Source organism: Suricata suricatta, chromosome 9, assembly GCF_006229205.1.
Source record: "Suricata suricatta isolate VVHF042 chromosome 9, meerkat_22Aug2017_6uvM2_HiC, whole genome shotgun sequence".
In the NCBI taxonomy this organism is placed as follows: Eukaryota; Metazoa; Chordata; class Mammalia; order Carnivora; family Herpestidae; genus Suricata; species Suricata suricatta.
Window position 1 is genome coordinate 93881552 of NC_043708.1, and position 21733 is coordinate 93903284.

The window sequence follows — 21733 nt, forward strand, 5'->3', positions numbered from 1 at the left end:
TAAGATAGTTCTCAGAGTGTGGGCACCTAACCATAATAACAGCATTATGTGGGAACTCGCTAGAAATGCAAATTCCCAGACGCCATTCAAGGTCTACTGACCCAGAAATTGTGGAAGTGGGACACAGCAATCTGTGTTTTAAGAAGCCCATTAGGTAAACCTGGCCCACATGAAAGTTAGAACCACTAGGTTAGGGCGCCTGGGTGGCTCAGTCGGTTAAGCATCAGACTTTGGCTCAGGTCATGATCATGGTTCTTGAGCTCAAGTCCTGTGTCAGGCTCTGTGCTGATAGCACGGAGCCTGGAACCTGCTTCAGATTCTGTGTCTCCCTCTCTCTCTGCCCCTTCTCCATTCATGGTCTATCTCTCTCTTTCTCAAAAATAAACATTAAAAAAAAAAAAAAAGAATCACTAGGTTAAGGGCTAGGTTTTATTGGTGAAAAAGGAAGCCTACTTGCAAAACTAAGGAGAAAAACAGTTTCCTGCATCTGCCATTATCTCAAGGAGATGAACATTGGGGCCAGAGCACTGTGTTGGATATTCAGCGTGAGTTTGCATTAGGAGAGGAATTCCATCCTTCTGTGGCTCTCCCCTCTTACAAGAAGGAATCTTGTCAGGAGGGAGATCACTGGGGCACTAGTATTGGTTTAGATGCAACTACAAGACCTGTCCAAGAAAGTCAGTTACCTCAGCGTCTGGGGACTTCATACCTTGACTCACATGGAAAGTTTTAGTTGGAAGAAAGTGTTGTGCCCAAGTTTGTAAAATCGCCCCAAATCACCCCAAAACGAACACCAGAGACTGCTAGGGAGACCGAGTCACGCCTGCAAAAGCAAAGGGCCTTTATTACAAGCTTAAGCTCGGGCTCACAGACTCCACCCAACCCGCTGGCCACGTGGAGAGAGCCCCGAACAAAGGCAGGGCAGGGCCTTTTATGCCTTTGGGAGGGGGAGTTACAGGAAATGTTGACAGGTGTACAGTGATCCAATCCCTTCCCCCCCATCAACACTGGCAGTTGTGGGAGCCAGTCACAATAGCTGGAGTGTTGACCAATCAGAGTGGGCCCAGGACGCCCCACGTGGGGCATGACTAGGTCAAAGGTATCCGCCGGCCTCTCTCGATTGGGCGCAGCAGGAGTTGTCCCTCCTTAAGGTGCGTACAGGGGAAGGCTGGATCCGACCTGCAGCAGGTGGAGGACCACCCCCCTCACCACCACCCCCCCCCCCCCCCGCCAGCGCCCGGCTGCTGCCAGGCGCATTTCCACCGCTGCGCTGCGCGGCATCCAGCTCCGGGAAGGCTGGAAGGCCTGGTGGTGAGGGCCGGATCGGATCTGCATCCTTACAAAAGCAATAATACCATGGCCAGCTGAGTTCAGATGCAGTCCTTCCTATGGGAAGATGGGAGATCTAGGCCATATTGTCAGGTTTCCCAAGAAAATACAGAGAGCACACCGAAGATAATTTTTGTTTGATTCTGTTCATTACATCAGAGAAAGCCATTAGAGAGCACCAAAGAAACTTCCAAGTCATATCTCTCTTTCTCTCTCTTTCACTGTCTCTCTCTAATTTTGGGTGATGGATATGTACAATTTGTGTTATGACTCATAACCTACATATACAAATATTTGCATCATTTGTATATGACAAATATTATAAAATTAATGTAAAAATGTAAAAGCTAGCTCTGTGGAAGAGGAGAATCCCCATTTTCTTGTAAGATATTGCAATGTCCTTAGGGAGTGAAAATGTACATTATGAAGCAACAATTAAATCTGATTTATTATTCCTATCCTAAAATTAAGTAGCTATAATTTATTTTTGATGGTCAAATTGTCATATTTGGCTATTAGTAAAGGTTGATTATGATTTTTAAGACCATCCGGAATTTTTAAAGCCTTTTAAAAATCTTTTATTTTTAGTACAAGATGATTTAGACCCACCTTGAAATTTCTCTCTCTCTCTTATCTCTAGGAAATGGAATCAGTTATTCTCCAAGAATTCTTAGTTCTTTTTAATAGAGAAGAGCATTTCAGACCAAAATCTAGGCACTTGGTTTTAGATGCATTTGTTATTTTACAATTTTAAATTTGGGCTTTAGAAAAAGACAATGTGGTTAACAATTAGACAAGAATATATAGGTAGAGCTCATATAGAAAGTATACAGTGCTATTCCTTTCTTTTTATTTATGGCCCATATATCTTAGATTTATACTTACAAAGTAGAGATCTTTATGATTTTTTTTCTATTAGATTGTTTTAGCACAATCTCAGTTATTTAATTGTTTGTTAAAGTCTGATCTAATATATAAAGAGCTTGGAAGTCACTACTCCATCCTATGTAAAAGGCTAACAAAGTAAAAATTCAACAATTCTTCTTAGATCCACACAAAAAAGTGATGTCACAGAGAAAAATCACTGCCCCCCCCAAATTCGAGAGACCAACAAATGAATACAGAGTATCACAACAATGGGAAGTAACCTCCATGGGAACCAGTGTCAAGGTAGGAAAACCTGAACTGTAGTTGACAGATTGTTGGAGCTCACCATGGGTAAGCCTTAGGAGGACCAGTCATCAGGTAGTCCCTAGACTTGTGTGAATTTTACTTCCTGAGGCTGTACCAGGTTTTCATAGTCAATATCAGAGAAAGATACCCTTGTGCTCCCTGTAGAGGGGGGAGAAAAGGAGCCATTTTGAAATAGGCCAAACCTTCTGTTCTTCTTATCAAGGTATGCCCTCAGATGAAATTACTTAACTAGATTCTAACTTGCTGGGGTTTTATCAAAGCTTAATTGACCAGAGGGAAATTTACAGCATTTAATGCATACATTAGAGGAGACAAAGATATAAAATCATTCATCTAAGCTTCCACTTTAGGCAACCAGAAAAATAGGAATAAAATCCGAAGGGGGGATGGAGGGAGGGGAGAAAGAATACAAATTAGAGCAAAAAATCAATGAAACTGAAAACAGGGCCTCAATGGAGAAGATCAATAAAATGAAGTGGCTATTTGAAAAGATTAATAAAATTGACAGAACTCTAGCCAAGCTAACCAAGAAAAAAAGAGAGGACATAAATTACTAATATCAGAAATAAAAAGGGGACATCACTACAGATACCATAAATATTAAAAAGATAATAAAGGAATACTATCAACAACTCTATGCTTATAACTTTGATAACCTCAATGAAATGAACCAATTCTCTAAAAGATACAAAACTCACCAAGAAGAAATAGACAATATGAGCAGGCCCGTATCTATTAAATAAATGGAGTCAAATCCATAATTTTCCCAAACAGAAAGCACCATGCCTAGATGGGATCACTGGTGATTCTACTAAACATTTAAGGAAGGAATTATACCAATTTTCTACAATCTCTTTTATTTTTTAAAGTTTATTTATTTATTATGGGAGGGAGAGAATATGAGCAGGGGAGAGGAAGAGAGAGAGGGAGAGAGATGATCCCAAGCAGGCTCTGTTTTGTCAGCACAGAGCCTGACGTGAAGCTCAATCTCACAAAATGTGAGATCATGACAGGAGCCAAAATCAAGGATTGGTCACTTTACTGACTGAGTCACCCAGCACCCCTCTTTTAGAAGACAGAGGGAGAGGGTATACTTCTGGCTTATTTTGTGAGGCCAGACATACCAGCTTCCTAGAAATCTCCAAGGAGCCATAGCCAGCCTTCTACCAAGCTTTGAAGTTGGATACTGTCTAACTTTGTTCTTTTCCTTCAATATTGTGTTGGCTATTCTGGGTGTTTTGCCTATCCATATAAATGTAGAATCAGTTTGACAATATTCATAAAATAACTTGCTAGTATTCTGATTGGGATTGCATTGAATCTATAGATCAATTTGGGAAGAAAATAATAAATGCCATGTAGTATAAATGAAAAATAGTCAAAGAAATAAGTGGAACAGGATAGAAAGCCCAGAAATATACCCACATGCATAGAAGTCAACTGATTTTTGACAAAGGAGCAAAGGTAATATAATGGAGAAAAGACAGTCTTTTGAACAAATAAATGGTGCTGGAACAACCAGACATGCACATGCAAAACAGTGAATCTAGATATAACTATTATACCTTTCACAAAAATTAACTCAAAATGGGTCACAGATTTAAATATAAAATGTAAAAGTATAAAACTCTTAGTAAATAACAGAGGAGAAAATCTAGATTGCCTTGAGTTTGATGATGACTATTTAGATACACCAAAGGCATGATCCATGAAAGAGGATTGATAGGCTGGACATAATTAAAATTAAAAACATCCAAAGGGTTGCCTAGGTAGCTCAGTCAGTTAGGCATCCAACTTCAGCTCAGGTCATGATCTCACGGTTCATGAATTTGAGTCCCATGACGGGCTCTGTGCTGACAGCTCAGACTGTGGAGTCCACTTCAGATTCTGTGTCTCTCTCTCTCTCCCTTCCCCCACTCATGCTCCATCTCTCTGTGTTTCTCAAAAACAAATAAATGTTTAAAAAAATTGAACACTGGGAAGACCAAGTTTACATTTGGCATTCTTAGTTTCCTTGGAGTTTTCTGTGGGAATAAGGCATAAAGAAAGCATTTCCTTGAGGACAGGGATATACACACAAGAAGTACAGGCCAACCAATGCAATCTTGAGAAAGACAAAGCTGAAACTATCACATTCCCTAACTTCAAACTATACCACCAAACTATAGTAATCAAAACAGTATTGTACTGGCATAAAAACAGACACATAGATCAATGGAACTGAATAGAGAGCCCAGAAATAAAGTCATATGAGTAATATGGTCAATTAATTTATGACCGAGGAGCCAAGAATATAAAATGAGAAAAGGACAATCTTTTCAATAATTAGTGCTGAGAATATTGAACAGCCACACACAAAAGAATGATATTAGACCACTACCTTTCACCATAAATAAAAATTAACTAAAAATGGATCAAATACTTGAATAGAAGTCCTGAAACTGTAAAACTCCTACAAGAAAACATAGCTGGTAAGTCTCTTGACATTGATGTTGACATTGAATTTTTGGATTTTATTCCAAAAGCAAAGGCAACAAATGCAAAAATAGACAAGTAGGACTACATCAAACTAAAAAGCTTTTCCACAGCAAAACACTATCAATAAGATGAAAGACAACCTACTGAGTGGGAGAAAACATTTGCAAATCACATATCCATATCCAAAATATATGAAGAACTCAAAAACTAATAAACAATACAATTTAAAAATGGACAGAAGTTCTAAACAGACATTTTCCCAAAGAAGTCATACAGATGGTCAATAGGCATATAAGAAGATCTTTAATATCACTAATTATCAGGGAGAAGAAAGTCAAAACCACAATGGGATATCACCTCACACCTATTAGAATGACTTTTATGAAAAAAAAAAAAAAGAAACAATAACACAAGAAATAACAAGTGTTGGAGAGGATGTGGAGGAAAAGTAACTTTCATACACTGTTGATAGGAATGCAAATCAATGCAGCCACTATGGAAAACAATATGCATATTCCTAAAAAAATTAAAGATAAACTACCATATGATCCAGCTATACCACTTTGGGATATTTATATGAAAAAGAAGAAAATACTAATTTTAAAAAGATATATGCACTTTGATGTTTATTACAACATTATTTATAATAGTTAAGACATGGAAAAAATTTAAATGTCCATTTATGGACGAATGGATAAAGAAGACATGGCATATGTGAAGTGGAATACTATTCAGCCATAAAAAGAAGGAAATTGTGCCATTTGCAACAACATGGGTGGACCTTAACCTTTTAAGTAAATAAGTGTATGTGTGTGTGTATCTCAAACAAAACATATAGATACAGAGAAATATTTGGTAGTTGTCAGAAGGGAAGGGATTGGGAGGTAGGCAAAATGGGTAAAGGGGATTAATTATATGGTAACTGGACTTATTGTGTTGATTGCTTTGTAGTGCATCAAAGATCAAATTATTATATTTTATACTTGAAACTAATAATATTATGTATCAATTTTAGATCAATTAAAAAATAAAGAAGCAGCAGCACAGGTACCCTTAACAGGCTAGCCAGAGAAAAGACTCATGATGTTCGTAAAGCAGCTGAGGGCTACTGGGCAAGGATTCCAGATTTGGCGTAGCCCAAACATGCTCTAGAAGAGGGAGCATGGGTGCTAGATGGCATATCCTCCTGACCAACATTTTCTTTACCCTTAGGGGAAAGTGCAGATAGAAGGTCAAAGAAGGGTTATCAAAACCAGAGGATTCAGGATCTAAGAAAAAGAATTCAGGCTAAAATCATTTATCTTTTATTGTTTGAAATCAGGCTAATTTGTTAGAACCTCAACTCTACTTTTATTAACTGTATGACTTTGAGCAAGTTTCTCATCCTCTGAGTCTTAGTTTCCTCAATCTGTAAAATAAAGGCAGTAAAATCTATTTGTAGGGTGTTAAGAGATTTAAATAGAATTTTGTGTAAAGTGCTCAATATTGTTACTATTTAGACATTTGAACAGATCCAGGGCTTTTCTCCTGGCCTTCGCCATAAGCATTATTTTTTCTAATGTACATCCTGGCACACATGAAATGGTTTTCTACTTAAGTAAGAATAATATTGAGGCTATTAATATTCCTGAACTGAATGCTGTTGACTTTGACAATTATACCTATGATAGAGACTACAAATCCAATCTACAAGCCCTAATTATTTCTCAGATCCACCCACTTTTCACTGCTTTTGTCTTAATTTCTTGAGCTATCAGTAGTTACCTAGTAGAAGAGTAACTATGTAAGCAACCAAGAACCTTGAAAGTACCTAATAGAATCTTTTCTTCAAGACTCAAAGACTCTCTTGGGGCGCCTGGGTGGCTCAGTCGGTTAAGCCTCCGACTTCAGCTCAGATCTCACATTGGTGGGTTCGAGACCTGCATCAGGCTCTGTGCTGACAGCTAGCTCAGAGCCTGGAGCCTGCTTCCCATTCTGTGTCTCCCTCTCTCTCTGACCCTCCCCCTCATTCTCTGTCTCTCTCTGCATCAAAAAAAATAAATAAAACATTTAAAAAAATTAAAAAAAAACTCAAAGACTCTCTACCTTGACTGAAGACCCAGTTTCTATTTATTTATTTAATTATTTATTTATTTATTTATTTATTTATTTAATTTCAGAGAGAGAGAGAGAGGCAGAAAGAGAGGGAGACAGAGAATCCCAAGCAGGCTCCACACTGTCAGCGCAGAGCCCAATGTAGTGCTCAAACTCATAAACTGTGAGATTATGACCTGAGCTAAAATCAAGCGTCAGATGCTTAACCCACTGAGCCACACTGGCACCCTTGAAGACCCAATTTCTAACCTGTGGCTTGCAGCAGAGACTTCAGGCAAGCATGAGAGAAAAACAGAAATACTCTCTGATGATGAGACTGAATGAGGTTAAATGAGAAGGAGGAGTAAAGTTCTTTATGAGGATGCAATACATAACTATTTAATAAGAATTAATCAATGCTTCCCCCAAGGGGGGAAAAACATTCTGTGGATAGTGAGGACACTGACAAATTATGTTAAGTTCATAATCTCTTAAATACGTTTATATAAGTAGTATTTACCTAAAGGTCAACCCAGAAAAGATTGAATTGTTCTACTGACACCTCTTTCTATGCAGTTCTTACAATAATGTTGAGGCAATTAAGAAATATAAAACATATCCGGCAATCCAAAATATTTTGACCTTTTATATATTTTTTGTAAGATAAAAGAATGAATCCTTGTGACTTCCCAGAGACCTCTTGGACAAAGATATTTTTCATTTAAAAGACGTTTTGGAAATGTATTATATATACATAGTCATAAATAGTAAAATACATAATCATAAAATATAGCTATGGTCTGATCTTAGAAAGCATAATCAAAAAAGTTATCATGGGAGATTTTGTCACTTGATTAAGAAAGGGTCATAAAAGTCAGTGAACAATGAATGACTTTAACTTGGCTACCTATTAACCAAGGTACATAGAAGAGGACAAGAAAACATAGAAGGTAACAAATTGTAAGGAACTTTAGTTTTCTCAGACCTGAGGACTTTGGTTTTCATCAAAAACATGAAAAAATCACCACAAAACAAGGAAAACTTAAAAACTTTTCTGGTGAGATACAAAACTTTAGTTATCAGGGTGGATTATACAGAAAGTAGAAAATAACATTTTACTACTTTTCATTAATAGCAGACTATAGGCTTTAAAATCAATTTATTGTTTTAACATAAGGGAAAAAAAATTCTAGTTTTGCATTAATATAATAGTTGGCAATAAATTTATCTTAAATTTTATTTTATCTTCTTAAATGTTTATTTTATTGAGAGACAGAGAGAGAGATTGAGAGAGGGGGTGCAGAAAGAGAGGGAGAATCCCAAGCAGGCTTGGCGCTGTCAACACAGAGCCTGATGGGGAAACTATCTCACAAACTGGAAGATCATGACCTGAGCTGAAAGAAAGATGCTTTTAAACGTCTATGCCACCCAGGTGCCCCTATCTTAAATTATTAAAAATCATATTATTGATAAAAACTAAGCAAAATTTGGGGCACCTGGACGGCTCAGTAGGTTAAGCATCCAACTCTTGGTTTCGGCTCAAGTCATGACCTCATGGTTCATGGGTTCTCTGTCCTGACTGCGTGGAGCCTGCTTGAGATTCTGTCTCCCTCTCTCTGCCCCTACCCTGCTTACTCTCTTTCTCAAAAATAAATGAATAAATATTTTTAAAAAAAACTAGGCAAAATTTGCCAAAGATTTTAACACATTTCATTGCTTCTTTATAGACTTCTTATCTGTGCATATTACAAAGCACATATTATGAAGTTCACTTTCTGCATAACTTCCATAATTTTCTTCATCCATTCATGTTTTTATCTTCTATAACATTCTGCATCAAATACTTTAGAATAAAACTACTCACTTCATGATTCCTTGCCAGAATTGCACCTAGGATAGTCTTTATCATCCACATTCACAGAATACTACTTACACTTCACACAAACTACTGGGAAGAGACTACTGAGAATTACCTGTTTCTCATATGCAACAAGAGTTTAGTGGACCAGTACAGCTCGGAAGTACACATCATATGTTCACACAGTCTTCTCTTTCGTGCCTGTGCATTTCACACTAACAGAACCCAAAGACAGAACCACTGTATAACCAAGAGAATGCAATCCACAACTGCATGTAGGAAAACTACGCATAGAGTTATGCATATAACAGTACAAATATTCTGTTCCTACCAGCAGTGTTTTGGTTACTTTGCATATTCACCAACACTTAATATTAGCACTATTAAAACAATGTTAGCAAATCTAATAGTGTGTATGGGTATCTCTTATGGTACTTTTTTCTTCCTGTAATTGTCTTTTGCTTTATGTATGTTGAAATTCTCTTGTAAGCATTATGTATTCATGACTGTTTAATCATTTTGGTGGGTGTTCCTTTTATAATTACAAAACGTTCTCTTTCCTATTAATATTTTTGTCCTTATATATTTTTTAACGTGTAACCAGAACTAGTTTTCTCAGTTTTATTGAGATATGACTAACATATAGCATGAGGTACAATATGGTGATTTCATGTATGTATTGCGAAATGATCACCACAGTAAGTGTAGTTAACACCCATCACCTCACATATAGATTTTTTCCCTATGGTGAGAATTTAGAGGATCTACCCTCTTAGCAACTTTCTTTTTTTTTCAATAGAATGCTCATATGTTTACTTGTGGCTTCTTTACTGGACATTAACATTGTATGTATGTTTTAAATTGTGTTATATTCATAATTGTCTTTTACAATAGCTTTTGATCTCTTTATAACTTTGACACAATTCTGATGAATTGCTAGGCAAAATGTATGACCTGTATATCTCATTTAAATGCACATTTAACTAAAACAAATTTAATAGTTTACAGGTATCTTTTTAAGATTTATTATATGCTGTTACTGCTGAAAAGATTTTTCTCGTCTTGCTTATTTAACCTTTCTTTTTTTTTTTTTTTTTTTGGTGATGGTCTTAGCAACTTTTAAATATATGATACTAGTATTGTTAACTTTACTCACCATGCTGTATATTACGTCCCTAGAACTTATTTATCTTATAACTGAGGTTTATATGTTTTGACCCCCTTTATCCATTTTGACCCCACCCTTCTACCTCTGGTAACCACTAATCCATTTTGTGTGTCTGTGATGTCAGGTTTTTAGCTTCCACATTAAAGCGGTATCATGTGGTAATTGTCCTTCTATGTCTGACTTATTTCACTTAGCCTAATACCCTCAAGGTCCACCCATGTTGGTGTAAATGGCAGAATTTCCTTCCCTTTTATGGCTGAATAATATATTCAAAGTTTGTTTTGTTTTGTTTTTTACCATCCATCCATTGATGGGAATCTTAGGTTGTTTCCATGTCTCGCAAATATAAACATGGGGTGTAGTTGTCTAGTGATTTCATTTCCTTTGGACAGATACCCAGAACTGGGATTGCTGGATCACATGTTGGTTCTATTTGTAATTTTTTGAGGAAATTCTGTAGTGGCTGCCCCAGTTTGTATTCCCACCAACAGTGCAAAAGGACTCCTTCTTGTCCACATCCTCACCAACACTTTTATCTCCTATCTCTTTGATAATAGCCTTACATTATGTTTTGTCGATATTAACATTGTTATAATGGCCTCCTTTGATTAACATTTTCCTGTTAAACCTTCTTCTGTTTACTTTTTTTTTTAAACTATGTTTTCTGATGACCAAAGGAAGGAATACACATTTTATTGTTGACAATACTGAGGAGAAAAATCACACACATACTTCCATTATCCAGGGAAAATCACAGTAACATCTTGTCATATTCCAGATGATTTTCTCCAGGTGGGTGTACATAGATATAGAAAATGTTTATTTAAAAAACGAATTGTGATCATTTTGTATATAACTTTTTAAAACTTTTTAAATGTAACAATTGTCATTTCCTCCATTTTATTTTTTATATAACATTATATCTTTTAATTCTTCATAATTTTTCATTATATAAAAGGCCTTACTTTAAGTAGAATTTAGCTTTTCTACTATTTAAAAAAATTTTTGAATGTTTATTTATCATTGAGAGAGAGACAGAGCATGATCATGGGAGGGGCAGAGAGAAGGGGCAGACACAGAATCTGAAGCAAGCTCCAGGCTCTGAGCTGTCAGCACAGAGCCCGACACGGGGCTTGAACCCACAAATGGTGAGATCATGACCTGAGCTAAAGTTGCATGCTCAACCGACTGAGCCACCCAGGCGCCCCATGGCTTTTCTACTTCTTAATGAACATCACTGTATAGAAACCATTCCTTTGCTCTTGAAATTTCTATATCTCTTATAAACATCATTTGGACAAAGAAAAATTTCTTGGTCTGATCTGACAGTGTTAGGTCAATTGAATCCATTTACATTTGGTTTTATTTAAATTTTTGTTGTTTCTTTTCATCTGCTTTTCTATCTTCTATTGACTTGATAAAAAATTTTCTGTATTCTGCTTTGCCCTCTGCTGGTTTAGAAGCTATATGGTATTTATATTCTTTTAGTTGTGACTTTTAGATTTTCTTAAAAGTTGTGACTTTTTAAATACAGAATTCATAGGGTGCCTGGGTGGCTCATTTGGTTAAGAGCCCAATTCGATTTCTGCTCAGGTCATGGTTGAGAGATTGAGCCCCTTATAGGGCTCCCCAGTGAGCATGGAGCCTGCTTAAGATCCTCTCCCTCCCTCTCTGCCTCTCCCCTGCTTGCATACGTGCACACATGCACACTCTCTCATATATAAATACATAATTCACTAAATATTTTTCTTTAAAAATCTAAAACTATCCAGTATCTTTACATGCCTTGAATGAGATAAGGAACTAACATGCTATAAATACCACTTGAACATCCTCCTGGATGTGATCACTAGGCCACATTTAAAAATCATATTCTTACATGCCTTTATTGATTTTTTTTTTTTTTGGGCTCCTTTTCTCCCCCTGGGCTTTTTTTTTCTTTTTGAGAGACTGAGAACGTGTCAGCTGGGGAGAGGAGCAGAGGTAGAGAGGGAGGGAGGAATGGAAGGCAGGAGGGGAAGAGAGAGAGAGAGACAGAGAGACAGAGAGAGACAAAGAGAGACAGAGAGAGGGAGAGAGAATCTAAGCAGGCCAGATGTCAGCGCAGCAGAGCCTGACAAGGGGCTTGATCCCACGACTGTAAGATCATGACCTGAGTCAAAATCAAGAGTCAGATGCTCGACCAACTGAGCCACCTACATGCCCCTCTCTCCTCTGGACTATTTTTAAGCCAAGTGAAGAATCATAAACGTTTTGGTATTCATCTTTTTAAAAATAGGTGTTTTATTACATAAACACAATGTCATTATTATAATAAAACTAAAATCATCACCAATGTCATATAATCCAAGTTCATGGTCACTTTTCCCCAGTGGTGTTTTTACAGTTATTTTGTTTGAATCTAGACCAAACAAGATCCACATTTTACTCCTTCCACTGCCATCTCTGTGGTTCTAATCACATCATCTCTCACAAGAATTAATTACAATAGCCTCTTAATTTGTCTTCTTCCTCCAACTCCCTCCCCTTTCAATCTATTTTCAACACAGAATGATCCTTCTCCCTTGAAAACTGTCCAATAAAAAGCCAAAAGCTATACAATGAACTACAACTTTCCATATAATCGGGTTTCCTGATAATTTTCTAACTCTGTCTCCTTTCACTTTTTCTGCTCACTCCATTCCAGACACACTGTCTTCCTTGAAATATATGAAATGTGCCAAGCATGCTCTGTCCACAAGGACATTGTACCTGTTACCTGTGTCTGGAATTCTCTTCCCCAGTTATCCGTACGATGGTCTCCCTTACTTCTTCAGGTCATTACTTAAGTGTCTTTTAATTAAGCTATTAAAAATTAAGAACTTGCACCTCTTACCCTCCCAGCCTAAGCATTCCCTCTCTCATTCCCTTTTTCATTTGTGCATCACACGTATTCTCTAATCTACTTTATAGCTTATTTTCTTTAGAATAACAATCTGAGAATAGCGATTTCTGTCTGTTTGATTTACTGGCATATGTTTAGCATCTGGAACAGGGCCAAAGTGACATAAAAAATCCCTAATAAATGTTGAGTAAATAAATGAAGGTCTACTTACCAAGTTTCATAACTTTAATTTTTACTCATTAGTTTGCCTTTCAGGTTCCTGAAACATAATCTTAAAGTCCTTTACAGGCTGTTCTGTTATTTTCATCTTGAGTGGATTGAAATTTCAGAATGTGTTCACTGGCTGTTTGTCTTATCACCAGGTTTTTCACATCTTTTGAAACTTTGATTTACAGTGGGTATTTTCTTTCATTTATTCTCTTTCCCCTGGGTCTATCCTTTCCAGCAGTTTTAAGTTGCCTCTAAATTGTTTCCTAGAGACCTCAAGTTAGCCAAATGTTATATGCTAATTCGCTCTCTCAATTCTTTGGTGATACTGTATCCTCAATTCTTTGGTGACAACTGGCGTCTTTGACGACACATTACCAATTGAGCAAACCTTGAGCCCACATTTTCCTGTGAGCTGAAGCCCCGCGTATCATTTGGAGGTAGGTTTGCTAGTGAGCCTTTCACAAGTGGTGGCTGCAGCCATGGAGAGGAACACCAGCTCAGCCTTTAGCTTAAAGTACTGCTGTTTTTGCCCCCTTTTCACTTATTTTTGCCATTAAAAAAAAGTTTCACTAGAAGATCATCAATTTTATTACTCTCTTTAAAAATAACCTTCTTGTGGCTTTATTCTTTCTTTCCTGTTTTTTATTTCCTATTTTTTTCCCTTCCGATTTCCTTCCGTCTACTTTCCTTACATTTTTAATTTTCTTATACTCTTGAGATCAACGCTTAGGTCATTATATTTGGGGCTTAAAAATGATCTAAAACCATACATTTCTCTTTTAAAAAGCACTGTCATTGCATCTTACAAGCTTTGAAACGTAGTTGCACTTTAAATCTCATTATCCTGCCAGATTAGAACTTTTGACTGCAAATTTCTGCTCTGGACATAGAATCTACAGTCTGCTGCTTTGGCATGGTTCAAAGTTTCTTCCTATTACTTCTTGTCCTTGGATATATTTTTTTGGTTTTGAACACAATTTTCTTTTTATATTTATACTACGCTTGGAAAACAGTGAGTGCTTTAGAACATCCACTCATGATGTTATTTGATAGGAAGTCTCTGTACAGCTTTCTCCTACAGCACGTAAGATAAACACATTTTTGTTGATGTTTCCTTCATTTACTAAAAAAATTTTTTTAAGTTCTTACTTACTTAAGTAATCTCTACACACAATGTAGGACTTGAACTCACAACCCCAAGATCAGGAGCCTTACACTCTTCCAAATGAGCCAGCCCGGTACCCCATCATTCCATAAATTTAAATAGAATTTTCATGCATTCAAATCTTACCTTGATATAATTTTATCTTATTGTCATTTCTATTACCTCTGATACAAAGTTCCATCAACTGACAGATTCACTTGCATCTTTCCATGTAAGTCTAGACACCTAATGGGTGTTTCCAACAAACTTTGGAGGTCTTTTGTAAACTTAATCTTCTTCTTCATATTGCTACAGTGTGTCTCCGTTTCAGGGATTGTTAAGCTGTGAGGTTGTAGAGTTCCTCTCCAATTCATATTCTATTAACAGAACTGAAGTCCTAATTTGTTAAAAATCAAAATAGAGATAGGTTATGCTCAAATTCCCTAAGGGAAACTCAGGGTTCAGTGTCATGTATCAACTTTATGGGGGTGGGGGGATGCATATAACAAGACCCATCCAAAAATATTGGTTTGGTCCTTAGGATAAAATTAAATTCCTGGTAAATTACAGGCTGTTGTCCTGGTAAATGTTTCTTGGAACATTTCCTATCCAAAGCCAAGACTGTCATACCTATAACCTAAGACTGTCCTGTTGAAAGTCAAGCACTTAAAAAACCAGTTATTTTTCTCTTTAAAAACTAGCTTTATTTAAAAGAACCTGAAGCATAACACTATAGGAACAAACTTACAATACATATTGTTCAAGAAAGCCTGCCATACATTTCTACCAATAGTAGGTCTAAATACTGATAAATAACATTCTTTATACAATGCACAAATGACATTTAGTATGAACCCTGAAAATAATGGCCAACAATAACATGGACTGTTTTGAAAGCAGAACTTCTACTTGTCTTACTATTTATCTGCAGAATAAAAAACCAAAATGTGGAAGATAAACTCCTCTTAAAATAATTTAAAGCATGGTGCTTAGAGAAGAAAGAGACCAAAAGGAAGAAATTAAAAGAATCAAAGTTCTTAAAAGAAAAAGGAAAATTGGCTTACCACTATTACCAGTAATTATTAAAAATAATTCAGAATTGAGAATTTTTGGTTTTAACACTTGGAAGCCCTTAGACAAACTATCCATTATCTACTATACTTCATCAGTTACCAACCCAATTTTGCCTCTCTAAAAATTATAACCTGTACAAAATAATATAAAGAAAATAAAAATTTTGGGGGTAACCTAGTCATTTCATACTTTAAATTTTTCCACAAAGCAATTCCTGAATTATTTAGTACTAATACTTCTTAAAATCTCTATGATTTAAACAGAAGCAGACCCATTTCTAAGAGATTGTATGTGAAGATACCAGGAAAAACTAAATCCCTAACATGTAATTCTAAATTTTTAACTCCAAAAATAGACCCATGAAAACACTAGGCATTCAAATAAAATATAATGGAATTATGTATGCCACAAGATGGTACATGGCATTTTTTTAAATATTTAAGAACTGAATTGGATTTATTGCTCTGTCAATCCTATCAAATGACAATCAAATGTACAAAATACACCACAATAACCATGCCAAAAATGATGCTGTATAGAGATACCATTATAACACAGGTAAACATTTATCTTGTAATATACATCACTAATATAGCAAAACCTTAATCAGGATAGTTTGAATTGATAAAAGTCTAAAAATTTGAATACTTTAAAAAGATATGCAGTTTAAGCACTCATGAGCATTCTCTTTCATTTTCGTCAAGTATATAATTTCAAATATACCAATTTGCACTGGCCAAGTATTACCAATTATAATATTCTGGGTACTTGTTTTAATGGCAAAAGAATGCTTTTAAAATAGTATTCTTAAATAAATGGTTTATAAAGCTTACTGTTTTTCCAAGATTAAACATTTTTCCTTAAAACCTTATGATTTTTATTAACAAATCTTTTCATCAAACAGTACAAAGTAAATACCATTCAAGTCCTTGTATCAATGGTTATAAATTCTAAGTAAATTAGAGGAGTTTTATGGTATTACAATAGCTTCTTAAAAAAATTAAGATTAGCATTTCTACTTACTTTGGTTATGGTGAAGTGAATGATATCTTTTTTGGTTGGAAGACAGACTAGGTTCAAGTCTAGAATGTGATTTTAATGGTATGGGCTAAAAAAAAGTTCTAATATGTACTACCAATTAAGATAATAATTCCTTAATAAGTTATAACTGTAAGAGGAAAATCAACGTTTTCATAAGTGTTTATTGTATTATGAGTGTTATGAATTGCTAACACCAAATTTTACCCTTCTCTCCCATTTCAAAACATCAGGCCATCTATTAATCCAATAAATATTGATGTTTCACATACTTCATAGAGTAGCTTAAACATACCAGCATAAGAAATAATTAGTATTACATAGTAATTTCCTTTGCCATAGGAATAAATGTTGGACAAAGTCTGGAAACATTTTATTTTCCAATTTGAATTACAGTAATTTTGCCACAGACCACAGCACTAGTGCATGTGTTACTTTAGACATGCTCTAAGAACAAAACAAAAAATTACTGCAAAAATACATGTCACCAATGTGGAACACACTCAGATTTGTATAAAAGTACTGAACTAATATCCCAAAAAGAGGTATATGTAAACAGTACATAAGGAAGAAATAGTTTTAATATGAAACAGTCATTTAAGTCACATACATCATGATAAGAAGCAGGACTTTCTTTTATAAAAGATATTTTAACTAACAAGCAACATTATCTATATCATCTACAGAACAAGAAGAGTACAGGTATTTAGAATAAGCTTTAATATAATCGCAAGAAATGTATTTTGACAAACTGACAAAGATGAAGCTTATCCACTTGGGTTTCATTAAATATTTTCACTGAAATACAGGCAGCCTCTGATGTATTCATGTCTGGCTTAGAGACAGCCCCTTTTCATTTCCCCTAGACCGTGTGTCTTAGGATGTTAATGACAGCCCTAGCCTCCTTACTCCAGGAGTACTTCTAAACTTCCATCACTGTACCAAAAGTTGGAAAAATGCAGATGTGACTTCTATGCTGCTCTACTGGATAAAGAACATAAAGGGGGAAGTTACTAAAATGTGGGAATGAGAAAAATCTCCGAGTTCAAAAGGTGAAGAAAGGGAACTATGAAAATTCCCCCCAAATCTAAAGGAAATTGGGAAGTACTCTCAAGACAGCATCCATCAATTCGATAAAAATACTGCTTCCCACAGTGCCTGAAATGTGGTCATATTGTCTGAGATCTTAGACTTTAGATAAAAATTCATTCTGAATAAGCCAATAAAAAAGTTTAATCCCACTTTCTTCACTACCTTCATTCACATGGAAAACAGTTTTTCCTTAAAATCTAGGCAGCCATAACCACAGAAAGAAATTGGAATTCTGACTGGAGGAAAGATGAAATTTTGGAGCACAGAGCATCCAGTAAGGGAAGAAGCAAGCTGGTTTATATGGCATTCCACCAGAGGGTTGAGGATGCAAGGGGGCAACTAGGAAACACTAACACCAAGAAACTGAACTCTCCTGAAGCACGTCAGGAAAAAGGAAGACCTCGGTTTCTTTCTATCTCCTACACTGATTGGTTCCCTAAAGAAAACTTGAGTGTTCAGCATGATACTATTGGTTAACTACATTATGCTTTAAATAAGCCTTAATGAGCTTTCCTAACAATCTAATCATCTCATATAATGTTCCAAACCACTATTTACAAATGATCTTAGGGAGCCTGGATGCTCTTAATTGAACATTTTAATTAAAAAAATCTAAAATAGCACAAATGTTCATGCATATGAAACCTCTATACACTATTAAAAAAAAAGAAATCCAAAATTCTTTAGAGCTCCCTTAGAAAAAAAAATACTTACATTTTCTTTTTACTATTAAATACAATTACTATAGTATGGACAATAAGCACTAGCACTTTTAATATGTTCAAGACAAACAATTTTAAAAGAATACTAGATGAAGACTCCTGATGCTTATTTGGATGATTAAAGTTAGCAGAAATTATGGTGACCCACACTATTGAGGTTTTTCCCCCCTTCCATTAGGCAGAGATGGGAGTCTAAAAAAAGGGGGGATTGGATTTCTTTATATTGTGTTACTCTATGACAAATAAGCACTATTACAAGAAAATCTTGCTTTATGTACATAATCTAATTTGGATTAACAAGAATAATAGCAGTATTCTAAGTATTTCACACCAAAGGAAAACACTGATCACAAATCTAATTCTAAGCACTCTATCTGAAGAATACATTTCTTTTATAAGCTAAGTTGTTTCAGCATTAGTGAATCCAGTAGCATCTAAAAGCAAGTGAACTAGGAATTCTCTAGTGAAATGAATAAAGCAAGTTCTGAGAAAGGAACTGATGCTTTAAAACTATCACAACTAGCTGTTGTGAGAGCCTAGCGGCTGAGGATTAGTCAGGTTCAACTAGACAAAACTTGAGAATGTAGGAGAGACTCTACAATTTCCTGTTCAATTATGTGTGTATGTGTGCATGTGTCTGTGTCTGAGTCGATGTGTGAATGCAAGATGAGGCCTTTCAATGAATGAAAAGGATTACATAAAAAATGTGCAATGCTACTGGAAGGTTATTCCACCTATGTACATTTCTTTCCATCACTGAGCATTTAAAAATGTTTAGGGAAGCTCATCACTTGTCCTAACAAAGCCATACCAATTTGTATAATAGTTTTATTTGGGTCAAATTGGACAAATTAGTACCTAGTCATTCTTATAGTTCATCACTTTTCCTATCAAAAACTGTTTAGATAATTTTTGACTTAGTGTCATATGAAGTCAAATGTGGAACTAGTAAAGAAAAGTAATTTAAATACATGAAAACATTCATCACCTATAATTAGTCAGTGATTCACGACATGTCAGTCATGAGTTTTCTTTTGAATTTTACAGATTCTTATTTAAATAAGGTGCTCTGAAGACCTAAATACTTGAATAAAAATTCACTTGTAAGTGTTTAAAAACAACTACTTAAAAATGGAAAAGAATCACATTATGAATCGAGTCTCTAGATTAGCTTGGGAGAGGTTATTTCACTTTCACCCAACTATTGAAAGTGTAAGCAACAGATGGCTTAAGAAACCACAAAACTGATTTTAACAATAAGTACAACTCAAGTACTACCGTGAAAAATGTTAACTCCTGAAGACACTGGAAGGTTCTACCCAATATCTAACTGTACTGCCATAAAAAATCATAACCCGATGCTAGAAGTAAGCATATAGCATGCAGTGCATCACTTCTTAAAAATCAGCACTCACTAAGATTTCAAGAATATGATTCGGTCCTTAAACATTTTTAAAAAATTGTATATCTCTAATAAAAACTATAATGTAAGCAAAATGGGATTTTCAAGTATGCTACTGAATACATCAAATGTCAAGAGTCAGCTAAAAATACTGCATTTAACCTGCTTCAACTGGGAAAGCTGTCACACAGAGGAGTACCTAGTATTAGAATTTATGTCATTTCATTTTCTAAACCTGTAAAGCATATATTTTACAACTATATTGAAAGTATTTTGTACTCACCTCTAACTAGTCACAGGTAAGTGGAGAAAACTTTCTACTACTTTGTACCATATGAAATTGCTGTTTTTGTAGGTCAAAATTAAAACACTGTATTTAAAAAAATAAGTTTTATTCAATCAAAATATGTATCATGAACATTAATAACTTTCTTCTAATATTAAATATTTCATTTTAAAAAAATTTGTCATTTGTTTGGCTATATAAATTGTTCAGGTCCTCCAATCACTGCTTCTTAACTGGAGAACATGTTGTTTCTTAAAAAAAGCTTCAAATGATGAAAATGATGATAATTCATTGGATAAAGGTCTGGTACTATAATGGACATGACGACATTTAATATCCCAATTCAATTAACTTCACTTTCGTGGCTTGTGACATGTGAGGTCAAGTGCTGTCATGTAAAAGGGTGGACTCATGTTTCTTAACCAAAGGACATTTCTTGAGCAAAATTTTCATGCATAATTTTAGTTTCTTAGCAATATGCTGCTGCTGTCATTTACCAGGGTTTACACAGTAGTAATTATTCTTTTGCAGATGACCATATGGCCTTCAGAATTTTTTGTTCACAATAATGATGGGACAAGTTTGGGAGCTTCAACAATATCCAACCATTGTGTAAACTGCTATCAATCGTCATATAGTATCCTTTTTTTTTCTGGTCACAGGTCATGATCCACTCTGAAAATAGGTTTCTGCTGTTTTGAATCTTAATGAGTACACCTCCAACTGTCTTCATTCTTGATCATCTCCCAGGAGGATGTTCTTGGGTCCATCTTTCCACTTTTCCCGTCACAGCAGAAGCTCCTGTCTGCTTCAAGGCCTTGAATTGTTGTTTGTGAGCTAGCTCTCACCCTGGCTCTTAATTGGTCTTTAAGATGGATTCTGATCTCCCCTGAGGCTCATTTTTGAATCCAGATTCCCCAGAACAAGATTTTTCAAACCACCACTGAGTTTCCACAGCGGCGGCTTGTAAGGCCAACTTGATGTTTCCACCTATTTCATTTGCAGTATGTCCTGGCTTGAAATCATATTAAAAGAAGTATCCATAATTCTTCTAAGGATACTATATTATTTATTTCTCTGGAAAACAATAACAAAACAACTCAACAATCAAAGGAAATTGAAGAGTGAAGAGCATAATACTATTACACTTCTAAATAGTAAAACTAGAAACATACTTCACTTCAACTCTACTAACTGTAGTCAATTTTCAACTGATCTAATATTAGCAATTTCATGTGGTACAATCCACAAGTCAATCAACAAATACTTACTGAGCATCTACTATATGCTAACATCTGTCTCCTATCTGTACAAACAGATGATTTTGGAAAGACTGACTTGAAAATACTAAAGTCACTAATTTCAAAGACCTTAGTGGGGAGAAATCTGGTGTCATACTCTATTGTTTTCTAAAACATCCATTAAAATGCATGCTTTCTTCCATGTTACAGCTACATATGTTTTTTTTTGAAAACATATGTCAAATAGATCCTTGAAAATTTTTTTGAACTGTTTAATGTAATATTGCCAAAGTTCAGCTCTGCAGTGTACATTTTTCAATGATTCTAACTTTTAAAAGTCAAAACTTGCCTACATTTGCTATATATTATTTTGAAGCTTCAAGAGGCTTTTATGTTTAGGAATAACAACAACAACTAACATTTATTTGTATAGTACTTTCTAAAGCACCCCAATATACATTATTCTCATTTACGAAAGCAAAAAAAAAAAAAAAGACAATACAAAATTTGCACTGGTAATGAAGTAGAGTATTAATAAAA

The 21733-nt window shown here is 35.3% G+C and overlaps 1 long non-coding RNA gene across 1 annotated transcript; it reads left to right on the forward strand.

Annotated features, from left to right (window-relative positions):
• Positions 1 to 1053: 1053 nt before the first annotated feature.
• Positions 1054 to 21002, forward strand: LOC115301698. The gene is made up of 3 exons (XR_003913247.1): positions 1054 to 1151; positions 2378 to 2499; positions 20484 to 21002. It is a non-coding gene; the product is annotated as an uncharacterized LOC115301698 (long non-coding RNA).
• Positions 21003 to 21733: the final 731 nt, after the last annotated feature.